This window comes from Alligator mississippiensis, chromosome 1 (assembly GCF_030867095.1).
Source record: "Alligator mississippiensis isolate rAllMis1 chromosome 1, rAllMis1, whole genome shotgun sequence".
Classification (NCBI taxonomy): domain Eukaryota; kingdom Metazoa; phylum Chordata; order Crocodylia; family Alligatoridae; genus Alligator; species Alligator mississippiensis.
Genome location: NC_081824.1, coordinates 8,257,366 through 8,275,781, shown reverse-complemented (window position 1 = coordinate 8,275,781; position 18,416 = coordinate 8,257,366). Strand labels below are relative to the sequence as shown.

At 52.2% G+C, this 18,416-nt stretch overlaps 1 pseudogene; it reads right to left on the bottom strand.

Annotated features, from left to right (window-relative positions):
* Positions 1 to 1,954: 1,954 nt before the first annotated feature.
* On the bottom strand, positions 1,955 to 18,278 carry LOC132250377 (squalene synthase-like; annotated as a pseudogene).
* Positions 18,279 to 18,416: the final 138 nt, after the last annotated feature.

The following is an 18,416-nucleotide window of genomic DNA, read 5'->3' as shown; positions in this document are numbered from 1 at the left end:
GGATAATGCCGTGCAACAGATCATGGACTTCATGGTCCTGGATTTCATAGATTTTATCATTATCAGGGCTGGTAGGGATGTCACAAGACCCTTGGGTCTAGCCCTCTGCACAAGGGGCAGGAAGTCAGCCATGGCCAGATCACCCCAGCAAGAGAAGCATCCAAATATTGCTGTGTTAATGGTGTTCATGCTGTAATAATGTTGTAGGCCTCAGTTTGCCCATAAAGCTGGTGCATGAGGCAAGAAGGGGCAGCGTGACACTGAAGCCAGAGCTTCAGGCCTACGTGAAAGAAGCCACGTCCCCTACAGGGAATTGAGGCAGTGAAGGTGTTCAAGAAGAGGTCCCACACGCATTGGTCAGGGATTATTTCCAGAGTCTCTGTTCTTCTTTGTGGAGCAGGCCTTGTGGGTGGTTGCCTGCCCATTGAGTGAAGACTGAGGGAGGGGAAAACTTCTGCAGTGCCCAGGCTTGTTTCTCCCTGAATGACAGATGGTGCCTCCTAGAAATGTGGGAGTGATAGCTGCACAAGCTACAGCAGAGTCTGTACTCCCTGTCAGCTATGGGTGGGCAAAATACAGCCTGTGGGCCACACCCAGCCTGCCAGGCACTTTCTTCCAGCTTGCAGCACCCTGAAATGAATTGTGTCCCACCCAGCGAGGCACCCACATGTACAACCCCACCAACATACCCTATTATACCTTGCTCTCACCCTCTTGGGCAGAACGACCCTGGCCAGCCAGCAACAGCTTCCAGGTAGGCCTCCTGCTGCAGCCACTCCATAGGAATCTGCTTGGCTTCCTGGAAGTCCAACCTGCTCAGGGCAGCAGGTAGGGAAGTGGCAGAGCTGGTGGGGGGAGGTGGAGTTGTAGTTGGGCAGAAGTGCAAAGTGCAGCGTGGAGCCTGCTCCCAGGGGAGCAGCAGGAGCATGGGCTTCAGCTGGAAAGGGTGTGGGTGTGAGGGTGCGGGGTGTAGGGACCCCCCGCACACTGCTCCCATGGTATGCAGCCCCCGCTGCTGGCACCAGCAGCAGGTGAAGAGGTCAGGACACTTGTGCCCAGCGCAGCCACCCAGTGTGGTGCGGCTCCAGCCAGTGCTGTGCGTGGGACAGAGAGCAAAGCCTGCCTGGCTGCCTCTATCACTGGGGCTCTATGCCGTGTGCCTGGAGCTCCCACACTTGCAGCAAGAGAAGGTCCACACTGGAGCCCACCTCCTTCCCCGTCCCCAGTCGCACAAGTCCCAGCACTTTGCCAAGGGTGGAGGGAGCCTCACCTCCTGCTGCTGGCAGCGGGGGTGTGCACCATGGAGGGAGTGTGTGGGATGTCCCTACACCGCCTGCACTCTTCCACACACCCCACACACCACACCCAGCCCCCACAACCCTCATCGACATACACACCCGAACATACCCTATGCCCCTGTACACAACTACACCCTCTCACAATCCCCCCACACACCCCACCATACAAACACACATAGTCACACTCCACCATACACACACAATATAAAAGATTGACACTATTTTTTAGTTATTCTGAAATCCCTTCTATATACAGTACACAATCACAAGTCATGACAAATATTTTTTTGTAGTAAAATTAAAATATAGTAGATGTTTGACTTCTAGTGTATGATTTGTTTTTGTTTTTTCTGGTTCTAAGATGATTTTTCTGGTTCAAGAAATGTTTGGATGGTTATCTTGCTAGAGTCATCTGATGATCTTTGAGGTCCCTTCCAGCCCTAATGTCTATGAAATCAATGAAATCTATGGCAACCCCCCTCCCAAAAGAGTATTGTGGAGGAGAGGGGCAGCAAGGGACTTTTGGGGGCAAAGATCAGGGGTTAGGGGGCAGAACTTCTGGTCCCAATGTGGCAACCAGGGGGTGGGGCAACTGTCAAGGGGCCGAGCTGCCTATGTGGCCCCCAACACCTCACCAAAACTTGTTAAGCAGCCCTCTGCCCAAAATAATTGCCTGCTCCTGCTGTAGGCTTTACTTAGATCTCTTGAAACCATAGTAGTGGGGCACCCTACTGGACTTGTCCACTCAATGCCCCATAAATTAGGAGTACTTCTGTCTGCCTCTTGAAGCCTGAACAGATGATAGACACCTATGACTAAATTATGTTGCCTACAGGAGCTTATGCCTTTCTGAACTAGTTGGTGTCTAAGGTACCATCCTGCCCTGCCTTCTGCCTGACTTCAGACTAATGTGGCTAGCTACCTCTCTACACCCCGAATGAATAAGACAGCACTTTCTCTGCAAAGAAATCAGTTTATTCTTGGCAGAACAGGAGGCTGTACAGACTTAGAGGATGTTTGCTTTAGCCATAGCTTAGTTCAAAGTGTGTACGCTGCTAGACATTATTGCTGGGTGCCTGGGATGTCTCAGTGCTGTAGTGTTTTACAAAGCCAACAGACCTCAGCTATTCACAGTTAAACAATCTTGAATGTAACAGTTTTGTCACAGCCGCTGAAAGCCAGGCTTCAGTACACTTGCTCTTGCTACCACAGCAGATGCTTGCTTTTGCTGGCTCTAAATAGCAGTCAAGATTCACTTTAGCAGATCAGAACAGGCATAAAAAAAAAAGAGAACACGCTGTTTCTGGTAGCAGAAGTGTTTTCCAGCACCCTTTCATGGAAAGCAAGCTGTATCTCAGTCCAGGTGCTAACAGGAGGTGATGCTAGTGAGAGTCCATGGTTTTGGGCTTTAAGATGCTGCTGGGGAAGGTGCGCCTCCAATACGAAACCCTTGCGGTGGAGCAAAAGACACAGATATGCCCGTTGGCACGGGATTAGCTCTCAACTGCTTGGTGCAAGCTTAGAGGAACCAGTTACAATAGACAACTCCTTTGCCAAAGGGCTGAGCTCCATCCTTGAAGTAGGGACAGCTGTGTGTGCTACCCAGGAGCAGGGCTGTGAAGGAAAGTCTCCATCTAAGGTGTCTCTCCCATTCCTGAGTGAATGTACTCCCATGTAGACCGAGACAAGAGAAGCCCAATCCCTGCTGGCTGCTCTTGCTGGGAACTACTGCAGGATAATAGTGCAGGGTTGCCAGAAAGCACCCTCATGCCTCAGCCAGCCCCTCCAGAGCACATGGAGCCTGGTTGGAGCAGCCCCGGGCTGGCAGGCTCATGCCCTGGATCCCCTGCCAGGCTGGGCTGCTCCAGCCAGGCTCCATGGGCTGCACATGAATAAACTCCAGAGCAATAGCCCCAGAGTTTATTCATGCGCATTAATTGCACATGTAGACACTCCCGCTGAGGTCACTGGACAAGCTCATCTTCCCTGTACAATGTTTCCAGGTCCTATACAAAATGGACATCCTTTTTGTTGCCCAATATGCTAGATTTTACAGGGAAGAAGAACAATGCTTCCGAGGGAGGTGTCATACATGGGCAACAGCCATACAAGGGCTAAGGGGTGACCCAAGTCCACCCGCGGTAGGGCTATGGGTTTGACGATGATGGTTCTGTTGTCTCAGTTTGCTGATAGTACGCATCGCTGGTCTCTATTGGCATTTTTGGGCAAACACAAACAAAAACAAAGCCAGGAGTATTTCAATCACCTCCCCTTAAAATGAAATGGTTACAGCTAACATGGAGGAAAGGGGTATTGGCAGTTACTGAGCATGGGAGATAGGAGCTCGGCCTCCGAGTTGAAACTTCCTAGACCTGAAATGCTGCAGGCTGCAAGCGTGGCTAGGACTGGTCATACCCAGTTTACTCTCCCGGGGCAAGACGGACCTATGCCCTGACCCAGTAAATGGCAGTTGTTATGTACAAAAGTTCAAGGCCAAGGGACATCTCCACCTGTCCTGATCCGTTAGAGCAGGGATGGGCAATTATTTGGGCTGGAGGGCCACTTAGGGAGTTTTGGTGAGCTGTCGCAGGTCAGGTCAGCATGCCCCATCCACCTGCAACAGCTCACCAAAACTCCCTAAGTGTCTCTCGTGTATGCTCAGCCAGATGCCTGGGATGGGGCTGTGGGCAGGCTGGGAACAGTATCCAGGAGTGGGATGGACAGGCAGGACTGGGATCATGGGGTGGAAACAGTGTGGAGCTAGGCCCCAGGGCACAACGGCAATATGGTGCCTGCATGTCTCTGCAGCAGGTGCTGGCTCCATGGGCGGGGGCTTGCGGGCAGCAGCTTGTGGCTCTGGTTGGGGCCCTGGCCCTGTGCCGTCATGGCCTTGAGATCTCAGGGTCTCCACAGAGACTCGCCAGGACCTGTGCAACCAGGCGGATGGGATGGTGCCACGGGCAGGGAGGGAGCTGAGTCTGGGAGTGGGATGGGAGGGTGCCCAGCACCAGGATCTTAGGAAAGTGACAGTGTGGGGTTGGGGCCACGATCCACACCCCTCATGCCCCTGTCCGTGAGACTGTCACTAGTTGCAGGGATGAGCGGGAAGCAGATTGTGGCCCCAGCCCCACGCTGTCACCGCCCCAAGATCCTGGCCCTGCCTGCCCATCCTGCTCCTGGACACTGGTCCCCACCAGCCCTTGGCCCCATCCCATCTTCCCAGCCATGAGCCCTGCCCATGTAGGTCCAGGCCACTCTCTATGGACACCCCGGGATCATGGGGTGGTGACTACAGGGCCAGGATCTGGGGAACAGCCACAATACCAGGGTGCCTGGGCATCAGAGCCATGTCCAGTGACAGCAGCAGCCAGAAGGAGCTGCCACTGGGGGGAAGCATGTCCAGCCTTCATGTCACCCCAGCTGCATGACCAAGGACAGGCAGACCAGCCATACACACCACAGCTTCGGCTGCCCCCTGCACCTGGGTTTTGCAGGAGTGAAGGACCCACCACAGGCCAGACAAAATCCCTTGGTGGGGCAGATCCTGCAGGCCATATTTTTCTCAACCCTACGTTAAAGGCATCAGTCTCTGCTTGCCAGAAAGCCTGCAGCACCACACTGCAAGAGGAAAAAGACAACAAGATAAAGTCCCCAACATTGCTCAACTGCCAACCTACACTCTCCCTCGTGCCAGTTCTTGGTTTTCATCAGCCTGAACGCACTCCCAAAGCCTTTGACATTGTGCTCACACACTGCCAGCTCATTACTACCAAAACCATGGCACACAAGAGGTAGATGGGGGAGTAATGGCTATGGGACACCATGGTGCCTCAGGACAAAATCATTGGCCGGAGACAGGCGATGATCTCTTTGGTCTTGTTAGAAGAAGGGTCTGTGCGTGGGATTTTCTGGTAGATCTGAAAAAGGAAGAAACCACCTGTGAGTAAGGGAACAGGGATACTCCAGCCCATGGGATAGCCCCTCCACTGTGAAATGGCATCTCCTTCACAAGGACCACGTCACCAGTGGGAAGCTGAGTCTACTCAAACAGGACACTACTAGGCACGAATAGCCATATGGCCCGCTCAACACATTTGAGTCATGACCACTGTATTCGTGCAGCTCTGGTCCCACATTTCCCCTATAATAAAGAAGAGGGGGCACTTGTCCCTCCTTAGAATTGGGTTATAAGTGACCCTCCCTTTAGAGCTTGGTCAATGACAAAGTTTGAGATGCTTACACACCAAAATCCTGGCAGCGTTACAAAGACCACGGCTATGGCCAAATGTTTTTGCTCCACAGCAGTGTCAGCCTTGCACAGAAGGCTATTTAAGTGTAATGTATCAGCAACAACAGCCCAGATGTCCAGTAAAATGGTTCTGACTTCCCTATTAACTCCACTTTACCCTTTCCAGCCATGCCTTCAACATGCTGTAGCCCATCTGTGACAGGGGACCTCCTCGGGGCCGATCTCCGTGGCCTGCCCACCTGTCCTTGGTGGAACTGCCCGTCCTCTCACTTGCCACGCCTTGATGTTAATTGATTCACCAACTGTTGTCAATTAAGTGGGACGTTGCCCATTTTAGTGCCCCGATGCCAGGGGGTGCTCTCTGCGGCTCCTATCCTCCCCAATACTGCAGCCCAAGCCTCACAAATGGCATCTTGCTGTTCAAATCCTCACCGGCCCCCACACTGGGCCCCAGAACCATCCAAACTGGACCCCTCCATGATCCCTCCGATCAGACAGCCTCTCCGCCTTCATCCGGGCTACCTACCCCCCCAAAGCCGTTTTCCCCTTTCAGGTGTGGTCCCCCCGGGACCTCCGGCTACTAGCTCTGGCCCACCTCCAGGCCAGTCAGGACCCCAAGCCCCTGGCTCTTGGGCATCCCTCGTGGTGGGACCCTGGCCCTTTTGACCCTCCTGGTCCTGGCCCCAGCATGGGCCAGTCAAGGGTACTCTCTCATCAGGTCGGGTCTCTAGCCCCTCATTCTTTCCCAGGGTCCACCCTCTGGGACCCTCAAACAAACAGGGTTACCCACCCGGTGGTGGGGGCAAGGGGTTAAGGCACCCCAACCGCCCTTCACCAGGGTGGTAACTGGCCTGGCATTTCCTGGGGGCTCCCTCACCACCCAGAACCCCACCAGGCCACCCACTCCCAGCAGGGTGCAGTTTTAGGTCATGCCCAGGACCAGGAGCCTCCTTACCATCCCCTACAGCTCCTCCCTTACCTTCAGATAGTTCTCAGCAGCTCTCCAACCAGGTAATATTGCTGTTTGACCTCCAGCAACCAAACTGCCCTGTTTATATAGGCAGCCCTTGCCTCCAAAATGGCTGCCCTCGTCAGGCACCTGGTGGCTGCCAGCTCCAGGCCCTTAAAGTGGCAGGCACACACAGTGCCCTGCCACACCATCATAAGCCTTGGCACTGTGAGGTCAGGACAGCCTGGCACTAGTGAGACTCAGTGAAACCACGAGGAAATAACTGGTGGACTCAGATTTGCAACAGGCCCCTAAGCAGGGTGCAACAGCCAGGCAGGTGGGTTACTTCCCTGGCAGCAACTGGGGTTCCTTGGCAGGTCTCTGCCCACATGAATCTCACTGTGCGTGCGTATGCAGAGCCAGAGATGTTTCACCAGCAGCACCCATGAGACGCTGTATACCAGAAGCTGTACACCAGCCCAGACAGTGGGGCTAGATCTGGCAGTGGTGACACTGGCAGCAGCTGCCAGACACAGTGAGCCACCATGGTGGGGGCTGCCGGGAAGCCAAGTCCAGCTGCCATGCTATGCCTGCCCCGCCGTGGCCCAGTGCAGCAGTTTTGGCTGCACATGACACAGCCTGAGGTGCCCCCCACCCCGGGACAGCCAAGACCACGGTACCCATTGCAGGCTGGAGAGAATCCCTTGCCCACCCCTGCCATACACACACCGAACATGCCCTCGCCCTCCCCTCCACACCTGAGGGCATTAAAGGGCTAAGCAACCCCAAGTAATGCTCTGCCCCTTCCTCAATACCTAAACCCACTCCAAGGGCTCCACAGTCGTGGGAAGGAAGATCATGGATCCATGTGGACAAGGTCCCGTCAAAGAGTACCAGGTGTCATGAGACACGTAACCTGCTTTGTGCGAGTACTTATCTGCATGGTTCCCACCACAATAGGCTCTTTAGCCATTAACCACATGAACAGGCTTTCTCTGGAGAGCATAACTCTGCATCCTGAATTTGTCTTCCTGTAACCCCCCCTGCCCTCCTTTAATGCATCCATCACAAGTGGTCCTAACTGTGAAGGCTTTGATAGTACAGTAGTGGGTCATAGGATCGCAGAGAAGCACGGCTGGAGGGTACCATATTAAGGAAAAAGGTACACTCCAAGATTTTATTATTTTAAGATGCTGTCTAGCAGCGTCTGTTTGCTAGATTGCATTCTTCAACATCAAGTGACACAGAACAGCTACTAAATGGCTAGAAAAGGTCTTAATTGGAGTCACCAAACTAAGCCCTCAGTGTATCACTGGGGGCTAGAAAAAAAGTGTCTACATCTAAAAGAGTATGTATCTACCAGAGCAAGGCACTCAACTGACCTCTTCCAAATGCTGGGACATTATAGCTTTGACAGCCTGCATGTTGGTGGCATCCCTCAGAGTGACAGCTTGTTCCTTCTGCATCTTCACTATGCCCCTAAACATGTCTTTGTTGTTGTAGCAAGCAGCCAGCGTGGCTATGGCTATCACCTAATGAGAAACGATAAACAGTGACAAATGCAAAACCTTAGCAGCATGCAAACAGGAGAGCCACTGCACCAGAAGAACACCTGGTTTCTCTACCTGAGGCAAGAATTCATACTCATCATATCATCATGCCTGATCTCTCTCAGTTGGAAATGAAAGAGGACTAATATGAAAACTATGCGTAGCACATAGACATCCCCTCTCCCGTCAGTGTCCCTCTCCATAAATGAGGTTGTGGAACCAGTGATGATGAAGCCTTCTGGAAACATGAACCTACCTGTAGACTAGCCCAGTAGTTGAAGACACCTTTGTTTTTGAGTCTGGACAAGTACTTGAGGACATCGGGGACATGCTGGAGAGCATCTGTGATCATCTCATTCAGACACCCGACAGCCATAGCGGCATTCTCTGGTTTGGCAAGATCCGAGAGCTTCTCAGCATACCTGCTCCAAACCTGGGGATATCAATAGCATACAGCAATGCCACCACTCATGTGCTTGCCATTGCATGCATGTCTGTGTATAGCTACAGGTTTTGGCATTGTGCTTTGCTGGACCGAGGCTAGAACAGCCACCTCCCCATGATATGAAAAAACTCCAAAAAGCCACCAGGATGGGGAATTAAGCATACTTACAACAAAATTAAGGTTAACCTGGTTTGCCTCAGGTACAAACAGAAGCCTTATTTGTCAAGCAGTGGAAGCGCATGCTTCAGGAACGTGCAAAATGTGTCCCGTGCACATATACAAATGTGAGATGTATGGAGAATAATCCAGATGAGCTGGAAGCTGCAGCCTGTGAAAAGAGCTATGATCCAACTGGCATCACAGAGACCTGGTGGGACAGCGCTCGCGACTGGCGTGTCAACACTGAGGGTTAGACTCGTTTGGAAGGACGAGGTTGGGAGAAAAAGTGCGGGAGTTGCTTTTCAGTGTCAAACACACCCTTGTTTCCTGGATCAAGGCAGTAAAGAAGACCTTATTTGGGTGAAGATGTTTGGCCTCATCCACCTCCTCTTCCTGATTTGGAGGCCTGTAATAAATCCCCTGCGTTATATCGGTGCTTATCGTTATACCAACGAGAGACTTCTATTTTCTGGACATCTGCGGGAAGAGCAGCGCAACCACACCTAAAATGTCAAGCCAGTTCCTAACTTGTGTGAAGGACAGCTTTCTGGTCCAGAAAGTGGAGGATACAACTAGGGGATCCTCCATCTCGGACCTTGTCCTGACTACCAGGGAAGATCTGGTGGAGGATGGGAAGGTGATGGGTAACTGGGGAGGAAGCGATCACAAGAAAGGCAAAAAGGAGGACCCAGGGAACTACAAACCAGTTAGCCTCACCTCAATATGCAGGAAGTTCCTGGGGGATATCCTAGCCAAGGCCATTTGCAAGCATCCAGAGGAGGAAAGGTCGATCAGAAGCAGCCAGCATGGATTTACTAACAACAAATCAAGGAAGTATGGGTTGCATGAATGGAGTGTAAGATGGATAGCAACCTGGTGGGATCATCAAGCTCAGACAGTAGCAGTTAATGGCTCGATGTCTAATCGGCAGTTGGTATCAAGCAGAGTGCCCCAGATGTCAGTCCTTGGCCTGGTTTTGTTCAATAGCTTCCTTAGAGACCTGGCAGATGGGATGGAGTACACCCTTTGCAAGTCTGCAGATGACACCAAACTGGAGGAGGGTGGGGGGAGAATAGTAAATATGTGGGAGGATAGAGCTAGTATTCAGACAGACGTCAACAAATGGATGACTGGACCATAAAAAGAAAAAAGAAACTCTCACAAGGTTCAATAAGGACAAGTGCCAAGTCCTGAACATAGGGCGCAACAATCCTATGTACTCGTACAGGTTGGGGACCGACTGGTCAAGCAGCAGCTTTGCAGGAGTGGACCCGGGGGTTACAGTGCAGAGCAAGCTGAATACGAGCCAACAGTGCCTCCTTGTTTCGAAGAAGGCTAATGGCATCTTGCGCTGTGTTAGTAGGAGCATTGTCAGCAGATCGAGGGAAGTGATTCTTCCCCTCTATGCAGTACTGGTGAGGTCACATCTGGAGTACTGTGTTCAGTTTTGGGCCCCCCCACTACAGAAAGGATGTGGGCACATTGGAGATAGTCTAGTGGAGGGCAAGAAAAATGGTGAAGGGGCTGGGGCCATGACTTCTGAGGAGAAGCTGAGGGAACTGGGCTTATTTAGACTGGAGAAGAGAAGACAGAGGGGGGATTTAATAGCAGCCTTCAACTACCTGAAGGGTGGATCTGAAGAGGATGGAGCTGAACTGTTCTCAGTGCTGGCAGGTGACAGAACAAGGAGCAATGGGCTCAAGTTGCAGCAAGGGAAATTTAGTTTAGATATTAGGAAAAACTCTTTCACTAGGAGGGTAGTAAAACACTGGAATAGGTGACCCAGAGAGGTGGTGGACTCTCCACCCTAGGAGGTTTTTAAGACCCAGCTAGACAAAGCCTGGGCTGGGATGATGTAGTTGGGGCTGGTTGTGCTTTAAGCAAGAGGTTGGACTAGATGACTTCCTGAGGTCCCTTCAACCCTCAATTTCTCTGATTCTATGAAATGGTTTCAAATCTGATCTCCTGCTTTGACAAAGTAATTCTGTAGGTGGATGAAGAGACTGCTGTGGATATAGTGCATCTGGACTTCAGCAAGGCTTTTGACAATATCTTGCATGACCGTCTCATGAACAAATTGGACTTACTAAAAGGTGGATAGACAACTGGCTCAATAGGCACAAGAAAAGGGCAATGCGTGTCAGAACGGGAAGAGATTTTACGTGGAGTCCTACAGGGATCTGTCCTGGGCCTGGTGCTATTCAATGAGTTTATTAATTATTTGGATGCTGGCATAGATGGCTTCTTGAGCAAGTTGGCAGGTGGCATGAAACTGGGGAGGAATGCGAACATGCTGGAGGATGAGAGTGCTATTCAGAAAGATCAACATACTGGAAAATTGGGCTAGAGATAACAGGATGAAGTTCAGTGCCAGCAAATGCAAACTGGTACACCTATGGAAGAATAATCCAAAATACAAATACAAAATGGGTGACACCTGCCTGAATTGCAGCACTATGGAGAAGGATCTGGGAGTTTTGTAGATTCAATACGAGTCTGCAATGTGATCCAGCAGCACAAAAGGCCAATGTGGCTTTGGGATGCATTAAATAGAAGTATTAGGTACAAGACATGGAAAGTGATAGTGCCTCTCCTCTGCATGCATTTCTAGGCTCCACGTGTTAAAAAGGACATGGATAAATTAGAGAGAGTCCAGAGGTAGGCAATCAGATGATAAGGGCTTGGAAAGGAAGACATATGAAGAGAGGTTGAAGGAGCTTGGCATGTCCAGCTTGCTAAAAGGTGCTTAAGAAGGGACAGGTATCTTCAAATACTTGAAGGGCTGCCATAAAGGACAGGGAAAGCACCTTTGCTCTCTTGCTGCAGACAGAATGCAGACCAATGGCTTCAAGATGCAGCAAAGTATGTTTAGACTGGATATCCAGGAAAAAACAAACCAAACAACTTCTTCACTTCAATAGTGAGGCAGTGGAATAGATGTCTAGAGGAGCTGTGCACTCTCCATCAATGGAGGTGTTCAAGAAGAGGTTGGACAGTCACTGGTTCAATCTCTGGCTGGACTGTCAGGCTCATAGGGTTGTAATCAATGGCTCAATGCATAGTTGGCGGTCAATATTACATAGAGTGTCCAGTTCTGTTCCATATCATCCCATCTTCCAGGTCACTGAGGAAGGAGTGGACGCTCAGAAAGTTTGCAGATGACACTGAATGGGGGGGAGTAGAAGATATTAGAGGGTAGGACTAGGATACAGAGAGACCTCAACTAATTGGAGGATTGGACCAAAAGAAATCTCATGAGTTTCAATAAGGACAAGTGCAAAGTCCTGCCCTTAGGACAGAATAATCCCACGTACCGGTACAGGCTGGGGCCTGACTGGCCAAGCAGCGGCTCTGCAGAAAGACCTGGGGGTGACAGTAGAAACAAAGCCGAATATGAGCCACCAGTGCACCCTTATTGTCAAGAAGGCTAATGGCATCCTGGACTGCATTGGTAGGGATGTTGCCAGCAGATCGAAGGAAGTGATTATCCCCCTCCATTCAGCACTAGTGAGGCCAAATCTAGAGTGTGTGTCCAGTTTTGGGCCCCCCACTACAGAAAGGATGTGGACAAACTAGAGACAGTCCAAAGGAAGACAATGAAGTGGTTCAGAAGTTGGGGCACATGACTTCTGAGGAGAGGTTGAGGGAACTGGGCTTAGTTAGTCTGGAGAAGAGAAGATAGAGAGGATTTACTAGCAGCAGGGCGGCTGCAAAGAGGATGGAGCTAGACTGTTCTCAGTGGTGGCAGATGACAGAACTAGGAACAACGGGCTCAAGTTGCAACACGGGAAGTTTAGCTTAGATATTAAGAAAAAAACATCTCATGAGGAGGTTAGTAAAGCACTGGAACAGGCTACCCAGTCGGTGCATCTATACATGGAGCGGCCTGCGCTGTTGTTACTGCAGAGTAATTTCGTACTTGCTTAAGAAGAAAATGACTGCACAATAACCAGCTTAACTGCATAGTCCTGGTGCTGCACTCCCTCCTCCCCCCCAATACTGCACAGCAACAACAAGCTACTGAGCAGTAGCTTCGGCATCATGATTTGTGCCCACCAAAGCTATGTCACCGGAGCAACAATCGACGGAGATGTAACTCATCACTACAGCAACGTAGCATCTTGTGTAGACGTGCCTAGAGAGGTGGTGGAATCTCCATCTGTGGACATTATGAAGACCTGGCTAGACAAAGCTTTGGCTGGGATGATCTGGTATGAGATGTTCTTGCTTTGAGAAGGGGGTTGGACTAGATGCGACCTCCTGAGGTCCCTTCCAACACTCATTTTCTATGGTTCTATTATTGGGGATGGTCTAGGCGTAGCTGTGCCTCTGTTCTGCTATGGGTATGTATTTCCCATGCTTCTGGGCTTTGCTGGTTGCTCCCTCCACTTTTCTACGATGTGTCAGGATGTTTTTGAGCATCCCTCAGAGATGCCGGACGTCAAAGTCTGTCGACTTCGACTTGGCTGTGCCAGTGCTCTTTCTGGGACCAAAGCCAGAGGCTCCTGAATAGAGGGTCTTGCCCCTCTGCTCAGGGTTATTCCAGTTAGCAGGTCCCCATGGTCAGACTGGTATGGAACTGGCCGGGGGCATGCCCTCCTCTCTAGCAGGGGGCTTGGCCCTCTACCTAGGATCTCTTGACTACCTTATATAGAAGCAGGACGTTGGCTGCTGTGGATCCCCTGTTTTACCTATGGTAGGTTAGCATGTTAGGTCTGTGTCCTGTCAAGGTTGACCACAGTCTTACATAGAGTTTAGATTACAGTTTGTATGGGGTGGTTGGGTATGGAGGGGGGTGGATTGGATGAGCGCTGGAGGTCCCTGCCAGCCCTAATTCTCTAGGATGCTATGATCACAAATTGTCTTCTCCTGTTGTCCCATTGACCATGCCACGAAGGACACTTCCAATGAGCCCCTCTCACTCTCCCGTATCTGCTCAGAGAACTACGGTTAGAGAATGAAACCAAATCACTGGGACCATGTGATCTCCTACCTACCTTACCAACACCCCTGCTTCTGTAGTAGGCTGCTGTTTCTTCTGACGTTTCCCCACATTGCGTTACACAGGGCAGACCAACATCTTGGTCAGACTGTCCTGTTCAGATGAGCTGCCTCATCACAACAATACACAACACTACATCTACAAAGTGGTGGTTTCCTTTACCTCTCTGGGCCAGAATTCCCTTCCCTCCAGCTGGTCCTCCAGGTAATCATGAATGATGTTGGTTTTCTGCATGAAAAGAGTCATGGAGCTTGCAAGCTCTGTGTCCTGTCCTACGATCGGGTCTTCAAGCTCTGATGCAGAGTAGAGACGGGAAAAACCAATCCCCCCCGAGTCCAGCAACACAGCGGCAATACTGCAAGACGTAGGGAGGAAAAAAGAGGTCCGAGAACTGTATCTTCCAGAGTCCCTGAGGTTTCAAGTTAGGTGAGAGATCTGGCTGCAAGGGGAAGGAGATAATGCCCTCCATCTTGGAGTTGACAGATGACTGCCTGCAAGAGGTGAGGCACGTTAGCCTGGGCTGGTTCCTTTGCTGCTCATGTGTCCTTACCTTCTCCAAATCCTGCAGGGAGTCGACCCTCTTTTCCAAGAACTGGCCCATTCCCACTCCCATCTTGTGACAAGTATCAGTGATCACATCCTGATACACCTTGGCCAGGTTCCTGAACTCCAAGGAGATCTACAACAGAAGCCACAAGGAGATACGCACAGTGTGCCAGATGCAAAGCAGGGTCTGGCATTCATGAATGGACTAGGAATGAGTAACACAGGGACCGTTTACTAGACTCTTATCCTGCTCTTGCTGGAGATGTTGGCCAAACTCCCACTGGTTGAGGGGAGTGCAGGACCACGGCCTTGTGCGCAGTGAGCGCATGCTCAAAGGCCCCCCTGGCCTTTGGGCACAGCGCAGAAGCCGCTCATATCTTCCTGATGGTGCACAGCGTGGGCCAGTATCACTTGGGAGTCCACAAACACAGCAGTTACAAAACACAGCCTGGGAATCCAAGTGTGGACTCAGACTGTGGCCAGCCTGCTTCAAGCAGGTAGTCCAAATGATAATAGGTAGGGGCTTCGTTCTTTCAAGCACAGCCCGGCACATCAAAGCTGAGGAGCACCTGGGACTATTCAGAGCAGGGGTACACACAGACCCACAATCCACTCTGCATGCACCCACCTTCCACCCACTCGACCACCTGCCAGTGGCTGTTGATCATGCTGGGTGGGCAGAGTGGGTGGAAGGGGGCTGGGAACTGAAGTCCTGTGCACCGGGGCAGAAAACAGCAAGCTACAGCTACCTCCCCACCGCCCTCCACTCGCCTCCGCTTCCCCTCACTCGACGAGGAGCCTTATGTGGTTGGCTGTGGCCAGCTGGCCAACCTGGCTCATCACTCCTTCCCCCATGGTGCAGACCAAGGGGCTCAGACATCTCCTGCCCTCTCTGCCCATTGCCCCTGGCACCCCATGCAATGCAGCCCTCAACATGGGAGTGGGGCTGGCTCCAACTCATGGCCCCTCCCGGCACGCATGGCCTGCACCAGCCTGAGGTCCCCAAACAGCATCCAGATCCTCACAGCTCCCAGATGAGTCCCAGCAGAGAGTAAAGCTGAGCTGGCCTGGCTCCATCGTGCGTAGCTCTTGGACAAGTCCCGGGAGCTGCATATGGCAACTGGGATTTGGCCAGGAATCATGAGGACCCCATATGCAAACAGGGATATTTTCTGCATCCCTCACCCATATTTTGTGCAAACAGCAAACCCGCCATCACTTAAGAAAGGACTCAGCAGTCACCCTACAACCTATGAATACCCATCATACCGAGGGCTCCATGCTCTCATTCAGGCCAAAGCCACTTCTAGTGCTCATCAAGCCAAGACAAAAAAAAGTGACAGTACAGCTCACTAGGGACAGACAGCCCGCCTGCTGTGAGGGACTCAGGACTATGTGGGGCTGGATCTGATCAAGATGCAAGAAGGCTTCAAGAGGGTACCTGTAAGAGTTAGCTCACAGGCTACTGAGGGGAGAGGGGCAGTGAGACATAAGGGCTTACTGTGGGAAGTCCTCCAGCACTTGCTTGTCCTTGGCTTTGCTCTCCATGTACCTCCACTCTGGTTGATGCAGGTAGGTGTGGAACTCACGCAACATTGGGATCTTCGTTTCCAAACTGATGGACATGTCGTCTTCTATGGTGTCCAGGGCTCGGAGAACCAGGAAGTAGATGCAAGCGGCGTGGCTACAGGGGGAGAAAAATGGTGACCCATGATTGGGTGTTCCCAAATGGGCATTATCACATGTGTCGCCCAGGTGTACTCGGGTATATACACTCCTTCTCCAATTGAAGGGGATTGTCAGCTGGCAGGTGTGCTGTGGGGGAACTGCAGACTGCTCCGTTTCCCTCCGTCCCTATAGCTCCAGGCCAGGACAGTCAGGGGACTTCAGGGGAAATCTGCCCTTAATACTCGCACATGCAGGTCTGTGCTGCATGCCCCCCAAATGCTGTGAACTCCTAACAAATAAGAAAAAGAGGACTGGTTAAAAAGAGAAGTGACTGCCTGAGAAGTCCTGGCAACTCTTCAGAGCTTTCAGTGCAACTGCCCCTGTTTACATGGGCAGAGGTGCATCGAATACAAAGGTAATGCCAGTGCCCGAATCCTAAGGGTGGAGGAGGCAGAGCCCTTCCAGGGCACGACAAGAGCTACACCTTCCCCTTCACTGGGGGAATGATTATCCCACTGCTGACACAGAGCCCGTTGCAGGGATGAGTGGGGAGCGGATTCATAGATTGAATGAATCTGCAACTGGCCCAGATCCCAGCCAGAGATCGTGACTCTGCCCCAGATCCCAGCCCCAAGCCATCACCACCCCACGATCCCGGCCTCAGCTGCCCAGCCCACTCCAATGCTGCTCCCTGCCTGCCTGTCTGTGGGGTGCAGGGTGGATGGGCCCAAGGTTGGATAGGATCATTTGGCATCTCTATGGGCTCCCTGCCATGCCAGGCAGTGTGAACAGCTATGATGGGGCTGGGGGCAGGGCTGAGGCTGAATCAGCCCCACTGCTCCCCCCACTAGCTCAGCAGAACTCCTTAAGTGTCTCTCCACTCCAATTAATTGCCTACACCTGTATTCACCCCAGCTCAGCTCCACACGGCTCAACCAACCCTTCCCTGACCGCCAGCCCAACTAACACTTGATCTCTGCATGCTGCATTGCTGTGATGGCCCCCTCCTTCTCCGACTCCTATTGCCCTGCAGGGACATGACAGCACTCTTCAAATGCTTGAAGGGGTGCCTTAAAAAGGAGGGAAAGCCCCTTTTCTCTCTTGCCACAGGAGTAGGACGAGGACCTATGGCCTGAAGTTGCAGCAAGGCAGGTCAGGAACCACTTCATCGTTGAGAACAGGGAGGATGTGAAACAGATGCCTAGGGAAGATGTGCACCCTCCATCACTGGAGGTGTTCAAGAAGAGGTTGGATAGCCACCAGTCTGGGAGGTTGTCTTCCCCCTTCCCTCTTTGCTGCTACATGTGTTGGGGCATTTTTAAGCCTCAGAGGCACTGGGTGCAGCCAAGGTTGGGGATGATGACTAGCCGTTGGCAATGCTCCTGCCGGGACAAAGCAGGAGGTTCCTGGCTAGAGGGTCTTGCCCTTCCGCTCAGGGGCAGGGCGATTGCCACATCTGGGGTCAGGAAGGAATTACCCCCCATATCTCTTGAATGTGTACTAGCAACCTTTTACAGAAGCAGGGTCTTGCTTGCTGCGCTTCCCATTGCTTCATCTGTGGCAGGCTTGGGTGTCATGTCTTGTATTGTATCAGGGTTGACGGTAGTTTTACAACTCTATCATCTAACCTCTTTGTACCACACGGTTTGGATAGGGACTCTCCTGCCTCAGTTCCCTTTCTGCCCAGCTTCTCTAGGACTCTCCCTTGGGCCCAGCCAGGGTGTCACTCACCACAGCTCGCTGTCCATTGCCTGCATAGCAGCACCGAAGCTCCAACCTGTCTGCTCCAGGTACCTGTAGCAGGTGCGGAGGCCGTTGCTGAGCGAGTCCTGCGGGCAGAGCAGAGGTAGCGCAGGTTGGCTGCAGCAGGGCAAGGCTGAGCTGGTGCTGGGGACCATGCTACAGGGCAACAGCTGCCCCCACCCCTGCCCCAAGAGTCTGCCTTTGTACTGGCTGCCAAGGGGCTGCCAGACTGGGGGCAATGGGGGTCTGGGGGCAAGACCAGCTGTTAACCCCCGGGGCCCAGAGCCATTGGGCATGCCCCCGATTAAACCCCAAGTAGCCCAGAGCCATTGGACATACCCCTTATTAACACCCTGTGGTCTCAGGGGATCAAGCTGGTTAACACTGGTCACACTGCCCCTTCCCCCACATTAACCCCTCAGGTCCCAGCCTCCACCCCATTAACCTCTTACAGCCTGGGGACATTTTCTCTCTAATTCATCCAGCCAAGACTCCCTGCCCCTGCAGGCTCGGGACTGCCTGGGGACACCAGGACCATCCCCGCCTGCCCTACTCACCGTGCCTGGCCCTGGCAGCCCAACATGCACCTGCACCTTCCTCCTGCAGTGCTCAGCAGGGCAACCCAACCAGCCGCACATGTACTCCATGTTCATGAACCCGGCCCCAATCCTGGCCGTGTCCCAGTGCAATGCATGCTCCCCTGTGTCGTGATGGTCTTAAAGAGCACTCGCCCCACCACCCAGTCACTGGACCCACCCCGCAAGGATAGACATCAGCCAATGGGCTAGTGGCACAGCCACTCAGACC